Below are 16047 nucleotides of genomic sequence, written 5' to 3'. Positions count from 1 at the left end.
AGCTGGCATGGTTTGGTGAGCAGGATGTGACCTAGAATTTGGCCCTTGATATGCTTTCTGCAGTCTGGTATCTTGGTGTCATGCATAACCTGTGTGGCCAAGTGCTGGGCCTTAGAAGACCAAGCCTCGCAGGAGGGAGTTGTACCTCTAAGCTGCATCTCTTGAAATTGCTTCAGAAAGAATCTGGAAGCTGCTGGAATACCTACTACCAAGGTCCTCCACCAGATTTCAGGCATCTTGCCCTTCCGTCCCTCTTCAGTTAGTTAGTCCCAAATTGCCACTCCCTTGTCTGGAGACTAGTCCCAACTACTTTCACACTGTATAATCCTTCACTACTGTCACTGATGACAAGAGGAGACCTTGATAAAACCCATAAAGCCTTGCATTTATTTGTGACTCTGTTATAAAGTACTAAAATTCAGCACTTTATCTCTCAATACTTTAGGGGAAAAATTTATAAATATGTCTGCTTCTAAGAACTTTAAGCTTCACGTTAAGCTTGAAGTCATGTAATAATTTACCATTCATTCCAGTGTCGGTAAAAAACCTGTTTTTTTTGGGTAAAAAAGCCTATTTTTCCATAGAGTCCTGGTGTCTGTGGCTTTATTAGAGGAGTAATATTTTTAAATATGAGAGCTTTATCAGAGAGTGATTTGCTGGCCCATGGGTTTGAATACATTTGACACAGACATGTAAGTAAAGTTACTTTGCTCTGTTTTAAAGACTGTGCCTTGTATTTCAAAGGAAACCCAAGCTCCTCCTCATGACAGGCAGGGCCTTAAAAACCTAGCCCTTGTCTCCCCTTGGACCACTCCCATCCTTGCACACTGCCCTTCATCCTCACTGCCTCCCTCTGTCCTCTGGACATGTCTGCTTCCCCTTGCTGTTCTTACAATGCTTACACTTTCACTCTTCACCTGACTGGCTCCTTCTTGTCATTCAGTCTTTGCTCCCCTCAGAGAGAGCTGCCCTGACCACCCAAATGAAAGAAGTCCTTTTCTCCAATTACTGCCACTTTACTTTAGGATATTTTTAATTTAAAAAAATTTAAATTTCTATTTTTTCATCTCCAGTGTCCCGCTGGAAAGGAGATATATATATATATATATTTTAGCACTTATTGCCCTGCAGTTAATATATGTCCTCACCTCTATATTCTCTATTATGTCCAGGGTGACTATGTAATGTATTATCCAAACTGAGACACTCTTGAGAGTGAGAGCTATTAATAATTGTAATGAGACAATGAAGTAAGGTGAGACTCTTCTAGGGATACAAGAATGTATGGATCATTGATGTTGAACCCATTAGAGAATGTAATCTTTCTTAGGGCATGAACTTTGTGTGATTTCTTCACTGCTGATCATCAAAGCAGGGAACTGTACCTACTACACATGACATATATGCATAGATTTACACATTTAAATTTTCCTTGTCATTTTTACATTTTTCCATATATTAAATATATGTGTATATATTTACAATGTCATTTTAAGAGAAAGAAATCAGAAAATTACACAAACATTATGTTCCCTATATGATATGTATAAATGTGGATGACTGATAACAGAGAAAAATAAAGTGTTTATATATTTTCGTGATGGTATAATGGTTGGTTTTTTCTTTTTCAATTTATTTTATCCCTGTGACACTACCTGTAAAATTTTCAAAAACTAAAAGGCAAAACTGGGAAAATGAAAGAATGTTTTCTTTAACGGATCTGACCCTAAGCTACATCTCTGGCTCTGGTTTGCCTCTCTGTTTTATGAATTCCAAGATCCTCAAACATATCTAGACAGAACCATGATGCCCTGCCACAATCCATGCCAGTAACCTGCCACAATCCATGCCAGTAAAACAGATGTCCACTCCCTGCCTTTCCACCCATGGCTCAGTTCCAATAGAGGTTACGTGTGAACATCTGATGGTGGAACCTAAAACATTCTCACACACCTGTGTTGCAAGAATTCTGAGAAATGAAGTTTATAGCTTTCTTTCCATCACACGCTGGAAGAAAGAATCATTGTTGTATGAGCCAGTCCATAAAGAAGTATTCATTTACTTCAACACATATTGAGTGCCTACTATGTGAATGGCCCACAGGTGAGAGCATCTTGTTGCAAGCTTTTTAAATTCTCATTTCTTTAATCTGTTTCCATCATTATCTGAATCTACTATCGCAGGTTAACCCGTTTAACTTCTCTTTTCTAGCAGAATTATACTATATGGGTCTTGGTCTGATATATTTTCAATGGTACTGAAACACAAAGCAGTGACTCCATATTCAGATGAACAATAGTTGTGAAATGAATCCTAGAAGAAAGGTAATATTAGCAGAGAATGGAAGGTCACGGGTTTCCCACTTGGCTGAATTAAAATTCAGACTAGGTTGCTTCCCTTCCCCTTTGTTAGAGACATTTATAGCTAGGAATCAGACTAAGACCCAGGCTTCCTTAAGAAAAGTTCTACTTTCAATTTCAACAAAAAAAGCAAAGCACACGATGGAGAGTCTGACCAATTGAATATGTATTTCCTGAGATATGCTGATTTAAAGAAGCTCTTGAACACTTGTTTTATTGTTTTTCAATTGATCTCAGGCTTTCAATAAAGAAAATAGGAGGCAAGGCGCGGTGGCTCACACCTATAATCCCAGCACTTTGGGAGGCCAAGGAGGATGGATCATGAGGTCAGGAGATTGAGACTATCCTGGCCAACATGGTGAAACCCTGTCTCTACTAACATACAAAAAATTAGCTGGGCATGGTGGCACATGCCTGTAGTCCCAGCTACTAGGGAGGCTGAGGCAGGGGAATCGGCTGAACCCGGGAGATGAAGGTTGCAGTGAGCAAAGATCATGCCACTGTATTCCAGACTGGCAACAGAGCAAGAATCCATCTCAACAACAACAACAACAACAACAAAAATAGGATAGTGGAAAGAACACTTGCCACTGCAACTAGCAATTTTGTGACCTTGATTATCCTCTCTGCATGCAGGCTCTCATTCATGGTGGTGTTGTACTAGTTGATCACCAAATTCTTACCCAGCTCTTATTTACTATATTTCAATGGCATAATTTAAATAATAATAACCAAATTAATAATTGAATAAAAACTATTCGAGTCCCCCATTAATCTTCATTGTGTTTCATATATTTTTTCTAACGTATCATCTAATATCTATTTATATCAGGAAGGTAAGAGTACAAATGTTTTTATCCATAGCGTGTACACCAGTATTTCTCTTCCTTGGCTCTTTTAACCCTCTAATGACTGTATCTATAGCCTAGTTTTCCTTATGAACAACCACATTTTATATAACATATGTCTATATTGCTAACTCTTAGATGTTAAACTATTTAATAAACAGCTTAAGACTCCAGGTGAAAATGTCATTGTGTAGAAACTGAACAGAAAGAAATGTATATAATAAAACATGACTATGGACCAGGCACAGTGGCTCATACCTGTAATCCCAGCACTCTGGGGGGCCGAGGATGGTCAATCACTTGAGCCTAGGAGTTCAAGATCAGCCTGGGCAACATGATGAAACCTTGTCTCTACAAAATATACAAAAATTAGTTGAGCATAGTGGTGTATACCTGTGGTCCCACTTACTCAGTAAGTTGAAATGAGATGACTTCTTGAGCCTAGGAGGTTGAAGCTGCAGTGAGACATGACTGAGCCACTGCACTCCAGCCTGGGTGACAGAGCGAGACCCTGTATCCAAAAAAAGAAAAAAAAAAAAGGACTAAAAAATATATAATATTTAACACTGAATGTTAGAATTACTTTAATAAAATACATAGTTGACAAAAAAATTCCATTTTTCTTTCATTCCCATGGACACCAACATTGATAAAGACTCTATCATCTCATGGCTGGGTATCTTTAAAGCCTATGGTCAGTAAATGTTAGGAACACCATTATCTCTTTCCATAATACCTAAATAAATCTGAGGATAAAAAACAGAATTGTGGATACATAATTTCTTGCTAGGATGCCTGTAAAACCACATGTTCAATACTGAAGGCAGTGAAACACCATCTGTATTCTGGAAAATTACAAAAATTCATGGTAAATACCATGGTTGGGGCCACTAACATCTCTTAACTGGAAACATGCAATACTGCTTGGTAACTAATGTGGTTAAGGACACATCACCCTTTATCTGGACAACTAAAATATCCTCAGACCACTAACATGGTAAGTGACAGAACAACTTTGACCTGGATACATGCAAAATTCAGAGGTTAGCACTATATATACAGACACTATCATTTTCTAACTAGATACTTGCAAAAACCCCATGGTCACTAATGTATTAGACAAACACCATCTCTAACTTGAATACCTAAAAAGGCCAAGATAAATATTGCAGTAGGGGCACATCATTCCTTGCCTATCTGCAAAATCCCATGGTCATGATCCTGATTAGGGTCACCATCAACTCTTATCTGGATGCCTGCACATTTCCAAGGAAAACAACTTACTTACAGACATCTTCATAGCTTAATAGGATATCTGCAAAATTCTCCTGGTCACTATGGTGGTTAGTCAACGTAACTTACAAGAATGCCTGCAAACAAACTTGGTCACTATATTGGCTTAAGAACACCAGAATTGCTTACCTGGATATCAGCTTTGGTACCAACATCATCTTGTGCTTGGATGCAAGAAAAATCTTGCCTTCAGTACCATAGGGGGGTTTTCAATAATCTTTTAATTGGAATCTACAAAAACCCAAAGAGGCAACAGTGCTTAAGGAGAAATCAATAACCTCAACACCTGAAAATTCTATGGGCACTATAACCTTAAAAAAGAACCATAAAATCTACCTAGATACCAGCAAGTATCTAGGATCAACATTATAGTTTTGTAGTTAGAGACACCATCAGCTCTCTGTTTTTTTTTGTTTTTTTTTGAGACAGAGTCTCGCTCTGTCACCCAGGCTGGAGTGCAGTGGCGCAATCAAGGCTCATTGCAACCTCCACCTCTCAGATTCAAGCGATTCTCCTGCCTCAGCTTCTTGTGTAGCTGGGATTACAGGCACACGCCACCATGCCTGGCTAATTTTTGTATTTTTAGTAGAGACAGGGTTTCACCATGTTGGTCAGGCTGGTCTCGAACTCCTGACCTCGTGATCCACCCACCTCAGCCTCCCAAAGTGCTGGGATTACAGGCAGGAGCCACTGCTCCTGGCCCAAGACACCATCAGTTGTTGAGTGGACATGTTGCAAAAACAGCAATCAAGAGATGATGATTGTTCAGCTAACAATAGTATTTAATTTGGGATTTTGCTGGTATCAGTTAGGAGATGATATGGGCCTTAACCATAGTAGAGAAGGCGCCATAATCTCTTAACCGGATCTTAAAAAAAATCATGGTAAAATTGTGTTAGGAATGCATGTACTATATGAACACCTGCAAAATTCCATGGTTACTTGAAAATTACGGGGCCCTTCAAATTTACCTGGAAACATTCAGATGTTCAAAGTCAACAACCTAGTTAGAGGCACATTGTTGTCTTGACAAGACAACTGCAAAAAAGAAAAAAAAAGTCATGGTCAATATATAGGTATTGGGCAAAATTATAACTTACTTGGATACCTAAATATATTTTAGATGCTATTAAGGTTAAACATATACCTAAACTCAAACAGAAAGGGTTATTGCTTCCAAGTATTTATTAGGAGACTATCATTTCTTATTTGAATACCCACAAAAAACCTTTGATAACACAAATGTTAGGGACCTCATGTATACTTTCTATCTGAAGATCACATGATCTACAGGATGCTTAAGGCCCACATAATCACTTGTCTACAAGCAAAATCCCCATTAATTGTCATTATGAAGTTCAACATGATCTTTTTGCTGGAACCTGAAAACACATGATGACAAATGTGAATATGGACACCTTTTCAACTTGGACAATTGCAAATAACCTTATTCACTTCCATCAATGCAGGAAACATCTCTACCTGGAAACCTGCATCAATACAAGGTCTATACCACAGTTAAAGACACCATTGTTTTCTGACGGCACATCTGTAAAAATACTATGGATAATACTGTGATGCAGAACATATTGAAAATTACCTGGATGTCTGCAATTCATAAGTCACTCACAGTGTAAAAAATAAATTTTCTCTAAAACACAGAACAATAGGGTTACATGGTTACTAGATTTTTTTTTTTTTAAATCACATGGTAAACAAGTTTAGGCAAACAAACATCACTTACCTAGATATGTAAAGACCAGATGGTCTGTGATGTCATTAAAATGCACATCATCACTTACCTGGATACCAGAAATAGTCCCTGATAATGATCATTGTTAGGTTTGTTATAATCTCTTGACAGGAACCTGAAAAACATATTTTGAGATATATATATATAGATACATACATACAATGTGCTCTATCTACTAGGATGCTTGTAAATAACTTTGATCATTATGAAAACATCAACTCTACCTGTATACTTGTAGTAATACAAGGCCAAGACCATTGTTGGAGAAGACATTTGTTTTTAGGGCACCTGTAAAAATCCCATGGTTATTACTGTAGCTAGGAATATCATGACAATTACCTGGTATGTGCAATTCCTTAACACTCAAAAGGTTAAGCAAACTTCTTCTTAAAATATAAAAAGAGAAAATTCATAGTTTTGAGAATTGATAAAGACTCCATCATTTCCTATTCAAATATTTAAAAAGAAAACATGGTAACACCAAGTGTTAGGGACACAACCATCACTTATATCTATATGAAGATCAGATAATCTGTGCTGTGGTTTAGGTCTCTCCATTATCAGTTACCTCAAAACCAGCAATATCACATACTAATTACCACAGATAGGCTCACCATGATCTCCTGACACACCCTGGAAAACACATTGTGGGAAATGGGTTTGGTAGTAGTCTGATTATACCTGTACAACTACAAATTCCCTTGGTCTCTTGAATCTTTTGGGGCCCATAAACGCTAGATAAGAACAGAACTACAAAGTCAAACTACAGGAAGAAGCACCCTCTAGTCTTTTGACAGATACCTCCAAAAATCCACGGCCAATAATGTGGTGATGAGCAGTATGATAAAATATCAAGATACCTGCATATGCCTATCAGTACAAGTGTTAAATACACATAATCTCAAAAGAATAATACATTAAAAACTCATGCTTACTATTATTAGGGATAAGTCAATTTTTAAACTGCATAATGCCATAAACAAGGTTTATATAACAGTCATGATATGGATGCTTGTAAATAACTTTGATCATTATGATCAAAGTAACATTCATTACTTACATAACTGAAAATAAGAAGGCATCTAATGAGTTAAAAGTCACATGATCTGATGCCTGTACACTACCAAACAACTTTTGTGGAAGCCTGAAAAAGGCTGTAGTTTAGGCAATCCCTCAACACTCACAGGATTCAGCATATACTTTTGGTGAAACAGAAAATGGGAAAACTTGGCCTATCTGGGATTGGTAAGGACTCAATCATTTCTCTCCCAAATACCGCGGAAAGAAATCACGACAGGAAGATGTGTAGTGACACACCATCACTGAACTAAGCCTCTGTGATATTCCCACACTGCAGGCTGTGGTTTAGGCCTGCATCAGCACTTACTTCAGCCAGCAATGCCCGTTACCCAGGATTAAAAGGCATGCTGTGATGCCCTGACACTCATCTGAAAGACATATTGGGGAAACTTTGCTTGGTCCACAACCTATGCTACAAGGAAAATCACAAATACTCTTTTTCACTGGCATCATTTCATAATTCATCGAGGATACCTGGATAACTGAAGAACTCTGAGGCCAGAGACTACAAGGGATACCTGCAGAAACCCCATAGTCCACATCAGGGTGAGAGACAATGTGATCAACTACCTGGGCACCGGCATATCCATTGCAGGGAGTGTGAAATTTATAAAACAAACAAAAAACCCCTTATCTCTGAATAAGCAAACAGTAAAATCGCACGCTTACTGGCATTGGGAATCACTATTTTTTCCCAACACATATGTCAAACACAAGGTTACTCTAGGAGACTCAGAACCATCATTAATTACCTACGCAGGAAAGTCAGAATGTCTTTCATGAGATACTGTCAGAACATCTATCTCTATACCTGCAGGAAACCATGGAAAAATCACTGTGTCAAGGAGAGTGTCCTCCTTCTTCAGGAAATCTGAAGCTCAGGTGGTCTGTATTGGCAAAGCATTCATGTGATCAATTACCTGGTTACTATCTAGGGCCCCTGAATGGCCATTCTCAGACTGGCCTTGATCATATGACTAGCAGCAGAAGAAGAAACGCATTTGACAGGTGTTTTCTGGGATGCCACTTGGCGCACTTGAAAGACAAAAAGGACACACACCACATGGCCTGGTCACTGCTGTACTCCGCGAACCATCGATCTTACCTAGATCCTGGCAAAACTCCAACTTCCACTTCACTGCTGGCACCATTATTGGCTCTGGACTGAGGATGGGTCAGAACTATCATTCCATCCTGTGGTCTGGTGGAGTAGGAGAATTTACCTGGACACCCACATCTTCCTCAGCCAACACGGACTCATGTTCAAGGCACATTTTCCCAAAGTTGAACATAGCAAGGACTAATGCTTACTAGCCTTGGTTGGCAAAGCAGTTTCTTAACTGAATAACTGCAGAAAATAAAGAACAGAAAATGAGATAAGGAACCCACCGCAGGACAGGGACAAGAGCCAGAAAGCCATCCGCAGTTACCTGAGTATGGGAAGATCGGATACTCCATGGCCTACTTAGGCCCACACCATCACCGCCCTAAATTCAGGCACAGTCCTCTGCTCAAGCACAAAGAAGTTTCCTGTAACCTCTCCATGGAAACTTGAAACCACATATGTGACCAACGTTTCTATGGACACAGCATTTCTACCAGGACCCTGCAAACTGCCTGCTCATGATCATCATTGTGGTAGCCAGAATTGTACCTCGATGTTTGCAGGCCCTCCTTGTAGGACATGGCATTTTCTCTGGCTGGCTTCTCTGCAAATCCACTGCAGTTATTTTTATGATGCACAGTGTCACGTGAGTTCCCTGGGTATGTGCCAATCAATCAACACTCACAGGGTACATACTTCATATGCTCTCCCCCCGACTGAAAACAACAGTATCACATGGCAGGGAGAACAAGGAGCCACTATCCTTTCTTACTGGAATACCCATAAACCCATCACACTGTAAACCATTCAGGAAAAGGAACCTCACTGATCTAGATACGTGCAGATCACATAACTGTGTTGAGTTTATGGCATACATCATCACTTACCCTGAGAGCAGACACGTCCCTTGATCATGTCTCTGGTTAGCTGGGATTTCCTCCCAGGAATCTGGAAAACATACACTGAGATAATGCCTCAGAAACACACAAGGTTTTCTAACAGGACACCTGCAAATCATGCTACTCAAATCTATCACTGACTGACCTGGATGCTGGCAGGGCCCCCAAGCTCAGGGCCATGGTCCCAGAAGACAGCATTTCTTTCTACAGAACACCTGCAAAATGTCCACAGTCGTGGCTGTGGAGGGGATGGAACGCCGGATCATCACCTGGTATTTATTGTCCCGCTGCACTCACAGGGTTAAGCATTGTCTCTGAAATACGCAGAGGGAAAACTGAGGGTTTCCAGTATGCCAGGGAGTCTTATCTTTTTTCCTGGGACACCTGAAGTGAAATCATGGGAACAACAGGAAGGATGGACACTATCATAACTTTCCTAGTGATGAACCTCATGTGGCCTGTGCGTTGCTTTCAGTCCTCATCAGTGCTGACCTGCAGACCTGTATCATATTCATTGTGATGTCACGGTAGGAGGCTGAAATAGGCACCAAGACATATAGGTAGAAGGACATGGGGTTTCCACCAGGACCCCTGCAAAAAACCTTGAGTATTTCCAGCTTCATGGGACACACCACTCCACCTAGGTACTTGCAGTAATCCTAGTTGATCCTGATAGCACAAAACCGCCGTTTCACGATTGGACACACTATAAATCCTAGGGACAGTACACAGGGGTGGCTAATACAATGATAAATACCTGGTTACCTGCAATTCCTCAACACTCACAGGGTTCAGCATACACTTTCGGTGAAAGAGAAAATGGGAAACCCCGGCCTACAGGAAATTGGTTAGGACTCAATCTTTTCTCACCTGAATACCTGGGAAAAAAAATCACAGCAGGAAGACATGTAGGGACACGTCATCATTGAACTAGTCTCTGTGACAGTCCCACTCTGTGGCCTGTAGTTTAGGCCCACATCAGCACATACCTCCGCCGCAATGTCCCTTATTACTCAGCTTTGATAGGCTTGCTGCAATATGTTGACGTAAATCTGCAATATAAATTGTGAATAGTGTGACTGCTGCATGTATCATTCTACCTATATACCTCCAATTTTTTCTGGGCACTTTTATTATTTTGTATTAATCAAATGTACCTCGATATTTGTAGACATTTGAGGAAAACACCTTTTAAGAATCTTGTGCTTTCTTGATTAGATCCCCACAAAATTCCAGTCGTTAATTTCATGTTCTTCAATACGGTCAATTACCTAGATGCCTGTGGATCTGTGTAGCCCAGAAAGTGTTCAATACTCATTATCTGTCAACACATGCAATAAATTCTCTGCATTAATCATATTACTAGAGGCATATTTATTTTTTAACTGCATGTGAAAAACAAGTTTAAGTTGATATTGTGTAAAAACATTAATAAAGCTGATATCAGAACATACCAAGGTATTTTACAAGTTAATAGGATCTTATCTGGTATCTGTATACTGGCCCCAAAACCTTAAAGGATTACCTACAAAATACACACTAGCTTAAATATAAGGGACCCCATTTTACCTACCTAGAAAATCCAATGCTCTGCATTGTGTAATTACCCCTTATTACAGGAAACAGTTATCATTACCTGTTTGCAAGTAATGCTTCATTACTGAGCATTAGGTGGTTTACCTCATAGTTTTGACAAGAACCTGAAAAATCATATATAGCGACTGTGTTTAAGGCTACAACTTGTTCTCCCAGGGTGCTTGTCTACAACCTTGTATGCTACCATTATTTTGGAATACACATCAACTCTACCAAGACACTAGCTTTCGTTCAAGGTCAACACATCTTTGTTAGAGACATTATCATGGGTGGTGATAACTGCATAGCTGATAATATCCCATGGTTGCTACTGTGATGGGGAGCCCCAAGATATTTTCTGGATACATGGAAATCAATGATCACTTACATGGTTAAATGTAAATTTTCTGTGAAATATGAACTAGGCAATAACATGCCTGCTAGAATTAGTAAGATACAATCACGTTTTGCCTGAACACGTGCCAAAAATTATATGGTTACACTTACTAGTACATAAAAATCCGACGATTTATGATTGGTTAGGGTGTGCATCATCACTGACTTAGACCAGAAATGTCTTTATTAGCATCCACTTTCAGTTTCATAACGATTACTTCACAGGAACCTGAAACGCAATGTGAATTATGTGTTAAGGGACACAATGTTTTCCAGGAGGACACATAACCTGGGAGAGTTCCATCCCTATGAGACAAATCAACTGTACCTGGACATTTTCAGTATTCCAAGGTCAACACTGTTGTCATACCAAACCGTCATTTCTTTTGTTTGTTTTGAGACTGAGTCTTGCCCTGTCACCAGGCTTGAGTGCGGGGGCATGATCTCGGCTCACTGCAATCTCCACCTCTCAGGGTCAAGCAATTCTCCTGCCTCAGCTTCCTGAGTAGCTGGGACTACAGGTGCGTGCCACACCCGGCTAATTTTTTTAGTATTTTAGTAGAGACGATGTTTCACCATATTGGCCAGGATGGTCTCGATCTCCTGACCTCGTGATCCACCCACCATGGCCTCCCAAAGTGCTGGCATTACAGGTGTGAGCCACTGCTCCCAGCCTCAAACCATCATTCCTTGACCAGATACCTATAAAATCATATGGTTTCTGTGATTTTATAGGTCTCTGGTCAAGGAATGATGGTTTGAGGCTGTAGTGAGGATTCACACTGTAGTGAGGATCACCATGGATCACTGCCTGGATGCATACAATTCCTCAAACTCAGAAGGTTTGCTATATATTTTCCCTTAGTTTTTAGAATTGATACAGGTTCTATGATTTCTTTCCTGAACCCTTGCAAAACAATCATGGAAAAGGCAAAAAACAAGTGCCTGGGGCACTGTCATCACTTACCTATGTACATGATGATCAGATGGGCTGTGCTGTGTGGTGTTTTTGTCCCACATAATGTCTTGCCTTGATACCAGCAATGTCCCACTTAATTACCTTTCTTAGACTCACATGATGTCTTAAACTTGAATCTGAAAAACACATTGTGGAAAATGTGTTTGGTAAATGTCTTCGGATAGCTGAACACCTGCAAACTCCTTCAGTCACTTGTATCATTTCAGAACCCATTGATGCTACCTGGATGCCTGCTCGATTCCAAGTTCAAACTACGGTAAGAAACTCCTTCCTCTCTTGAAGTCATACCTGCAAAATGACCAATAACCTGGTGATAGGTAAGACTCTAAGTTACCTGGATACTGGCATATTCATCTGTTGCTCTGAGTGATAAATACGCATTATCTCTAAATAAGAATACAGTAAAATCTCACATTTCCTAGTATTGTTAGGGACAAATTCTCTAACTGCACACATGCCAAAAACAATGCTAATGTATGTGTTTTGTGGATATCATTAACAACTCAGATATCTCTAAATAAGGTGGTCTCTAATGAGTCAATGTCATATCATCACTTACCTGGACACCAGCAATGTTTCCTGTTAAGAAACATATTTAGGTCCATTGTGATCTCTTGACAGGCATCTGAAAAGCACAATTTGAGATAAGTGCTAAAGGACACAACTTTTCTTTCAGGACACCTGAAAGTAACCTTGATCACTGCCATCATGCAGAACCCATCAACTCTACCTGAATACCTCCAAGGAAGTGCTGTTGTTGTCAGATAAGAACATCATTTCCTGACTGCACTCTCAATGTTCCAATGAATACTACTGGGAGAGGAACACCATGGTCGTTATCTAGATATGTGCACTTATTAACACTAAAAGGGTTGAACATAAATTCTCTACAGAATAAAAACGTGAAAATTCATGGTTCCTCACATTGTTAAGGCCTATCTCATGCTTAGCCGAATAGTTGCAATAAACACACAAAAATGTGACACTATCATCACCTATACACATGAAGATCAGATGGCCTGTGCTGTGGTTTAGGCCCACATCAGCACTTACCTGGGCACCAGGTGAATCCCTGTGAATGACCATTTTGAAGTTCATCATGTTCTCTGGACTGAAACCTGAAGAACAAATTGTTACAAGGTTCCTATGCACACACTTCTTTCCTCCTAAACATCTACGGACAAAGTTGGTGGCTTCCTCCACTGCAGGACCCATCAACTCTACCTGATTACCTGTAGTATTCTATGGTCTGCACTACTGTTAGGGAAAACACTTTCTGTTGACTGCACACTTCCAGAAGCCCTGTGGTTACATCGGAGAAGCAGGATATCATAAGAATTACTTGGATATCTGCAGATCCAACGCTCACTAGGCTAAATGTAAGTTTACATTAATATATAAAACAAACTCAACATGATTAATAGAAATAGTAAGGAGATTATAATTTCATACCTGAATACTTTCAAATAACAGAAAATGGACAGCAATAAGTAGAGGCCATGCATCAATACCATGGCCCACATCATCACTTACCTGGATACCAGCAAAGTCCCATGTTAACCACATGCTCTTGACAGGAACCTGAAAAACACGTTAGAGAATACATGTTAAGGGACACATTCTTTTTCTATGATGCTGCTGCCAAATAACTTTAGTTACTTCCAGTATTACTGGACATATCAACTCTACTTGAATATTTGTAGTACACCAAGGCAAACACCATGTCAGATGAGACCATAATTTCTTGGCTAAATACCTGCAAAGATCGCATTATTATGAGTGCAGTCGGAAACACAATGATAATTACTGGACGTGAAAATCCCTCAATATTCACAAAGTTAAACAAACTTTCCCTAAAATGTAAAAAGGGCTGGGCGCGGTGGCTCACCTTTATAATCCCAGCACTTTGGGAGGCTGAGGCGGGTGGATCACGAGGTCAGGAGTTCGTGACCAGCCTGGCCAACACGGTAAAATGCCATCTCTACTAAAAATACAAAAATTAGCTGGGCGTGCTAACTGGCACCTGTAATCCCGGCTATTCAGGAGGCTAAGGCAGGAGAATCGTTTGAACCCGAGAGGCGGAGGCTGCAGTGAGACGAGATTGTGCCACTGCACTCCAGCCTGGGTGACAGGGTGAGATTCCATCCCGCCTCCAGAAAAAAATGGGAAAAGAAATAACTCATGGTTTCTATTACTAGTAAGTACTCTTTCACCACTGAATACATAAAGAAAAAAGAAACAAACACAGTAATGAGTATTTGGGACATCATTTACTACTTACCTAGATAGAGGAAAATCAAGTAGTTTTGCTGTGGTATAAGCTTACCACATCAGTTACCTATATTCCAGCAATGTCCCACATCAACTACGATTGTTATGCTCACCATAATCTCTTGATAGAATCCTGAAAAGCATATTATGAAACATGGTATATTTAATATATATCTGATCATACCTGCTCAGCTGCACATTTCCTTCACCATTTCTGTCATTTTGGGACCCATCAACATTGCCTGAACACTTCCAGAACTCCAATGTCAGTATCTAGGAAGAGATGCTTTCCTCTCTTAAATGGATACCTGCAGAAATCCCATGGTCATTATGCGGTAAACAGTATGATAAATTAGCTGGTTACCTACATGTCCATCTATCACCATGATTATTAAATACATATTACCTCTAAATAAGAATACAATAAAATCTCATGCTTATTTGTGCTGTTACACAAAATTAATTTATTCTACGCAAACCAGCCAAAAAACAAGATTAGTATCAGAGTTCTCAACACCATCATTAATTACCTAGGTATCTGAAAATAGAAAAGTCTCTACTATATAAAAGTCATATTAATTCTTAGCTCTATACTATTAAAGACCTTGCCTAATAGCCGAAAATAAAAATATGCTAATACGAGTGCTAGGGACACCATCATCACTGACCTAGACATGTGAAGATTACATTCTGCAGTGTGAAAGACCCACATCAATAATTACCATGTTAGTAACCATCGTTAGGTTCATCACAATCTTTTAACGGGAATTTGAAAAACATATTTTGAAATATGTGTTAAAACACACTTTTTTTTTTTAACCATGATGCCTGCAAATCACTTTTGTGACTTCCATCATTATGGGACATATACACTCTATCTGGACATTTGCAGTACTCAAGGTCAACAATGTTGCCAGACAAAACCATTGTTTCTTGACTGGATATCTGCAAAAATCCCATACTGTGGTGAGGAACATCATGAAAATTATCTGGATATGGCAATGACTCAACACCCACAGGGTTAAAGAGAAATTTTCTAAAATATGTAAAGCTAAGAACTCATGGGGTTCCTAACACTGGTAAGGACTATGGTTTCTTACCTCAGTATCTTCAAAACAAATAAGCAAGCAAACATGGTAACAACTGTTAGGGGCACAGTCATCAATTACCTTCTTATATGAAGGTCAAATGTTTTTAGCTGTGGATTAAGCACACCTCATCACTTACCAGATACTCACAATGTCCATCATTAATGGCCATTGTTAAGGTCCCTATGATCTCTTGAAAGGAACCTGAAAAGCATATTGTGAAAAATGTGTTTAGTACACCTCTTATAATACCTGGACAACTGCAAATACCCTCAATCACTTCTTTTTGTGACTCATCAACGATACCTGGATAGCTCCAGAGGTATGAGACACCTCTCTAATAAAGACACCTCTCTCTTTTGAAGAAGTATCTGTAAAAATCCCATGTTCACTAGTGTGG

General features: G+C 39.5%; 2 long non-coding RNA genes across 2 annotated transcripts; both read right to left on the bottom strand.

The window, feature by feature from the left end:
* Positions 1 to 3472: 3472 nt before the first annotated feature.
* LOC141582839 (uncharacterized) lies at positions 3473 to 6679 on the bottom strand. Its single transcript, XR_012515753.1, has 4 exons — positions 6479 to 6679; positions 5473 to 6369; positions 4631 to 4732; positions 3473 to 3719 (listed from the first exon to the last, which is right to left on the bottom strand). It is a non-coding gene; the product is annotated as an uncharacterized LOC141582839 (long non-coding RNA).
* A 768-nt stretch (positions 6680 to 7447) lies between these two features.
* LOC141582789 (uncharacterized) lies at positions 7448 to 12930 on the bottom strand. The gene is made up of 7 exons (XR_012515664.1): positions 12848 to 12930; positions 12511 to 12576; positions 12277 to 12404; positions 11421 to 11538; positions 10496 to 10659; positions 9484 to 10390; positions 7448 to 9387 (listed from the first exon to the last, which is right to left on the bottom strand). It is a non-coding gene; the product is annotated as an uncharacterized LOC141582789 (long non-coding RNA).
* Positions 12931 to 16047: the final 3117 nt, after the last annotated feature.

This window comes from Saimiri boliviensis, chromosome X (assembly GCF_048565385.1).
Source record: "Saimiri boliviensis isolate mSaiBol1 chromosome X, mSaiBol1.pri, whole genome shotgun sequence".
Taxonomy (NCBI): Eukaryota; Metazoa; Chordata; class Mammalia; order Primates; family Cebidae; genus Saimiri; species Saimiri boliviensis.
This window is presented reverse-complemented; position numbering and strand designations above follow the sequence as displayed.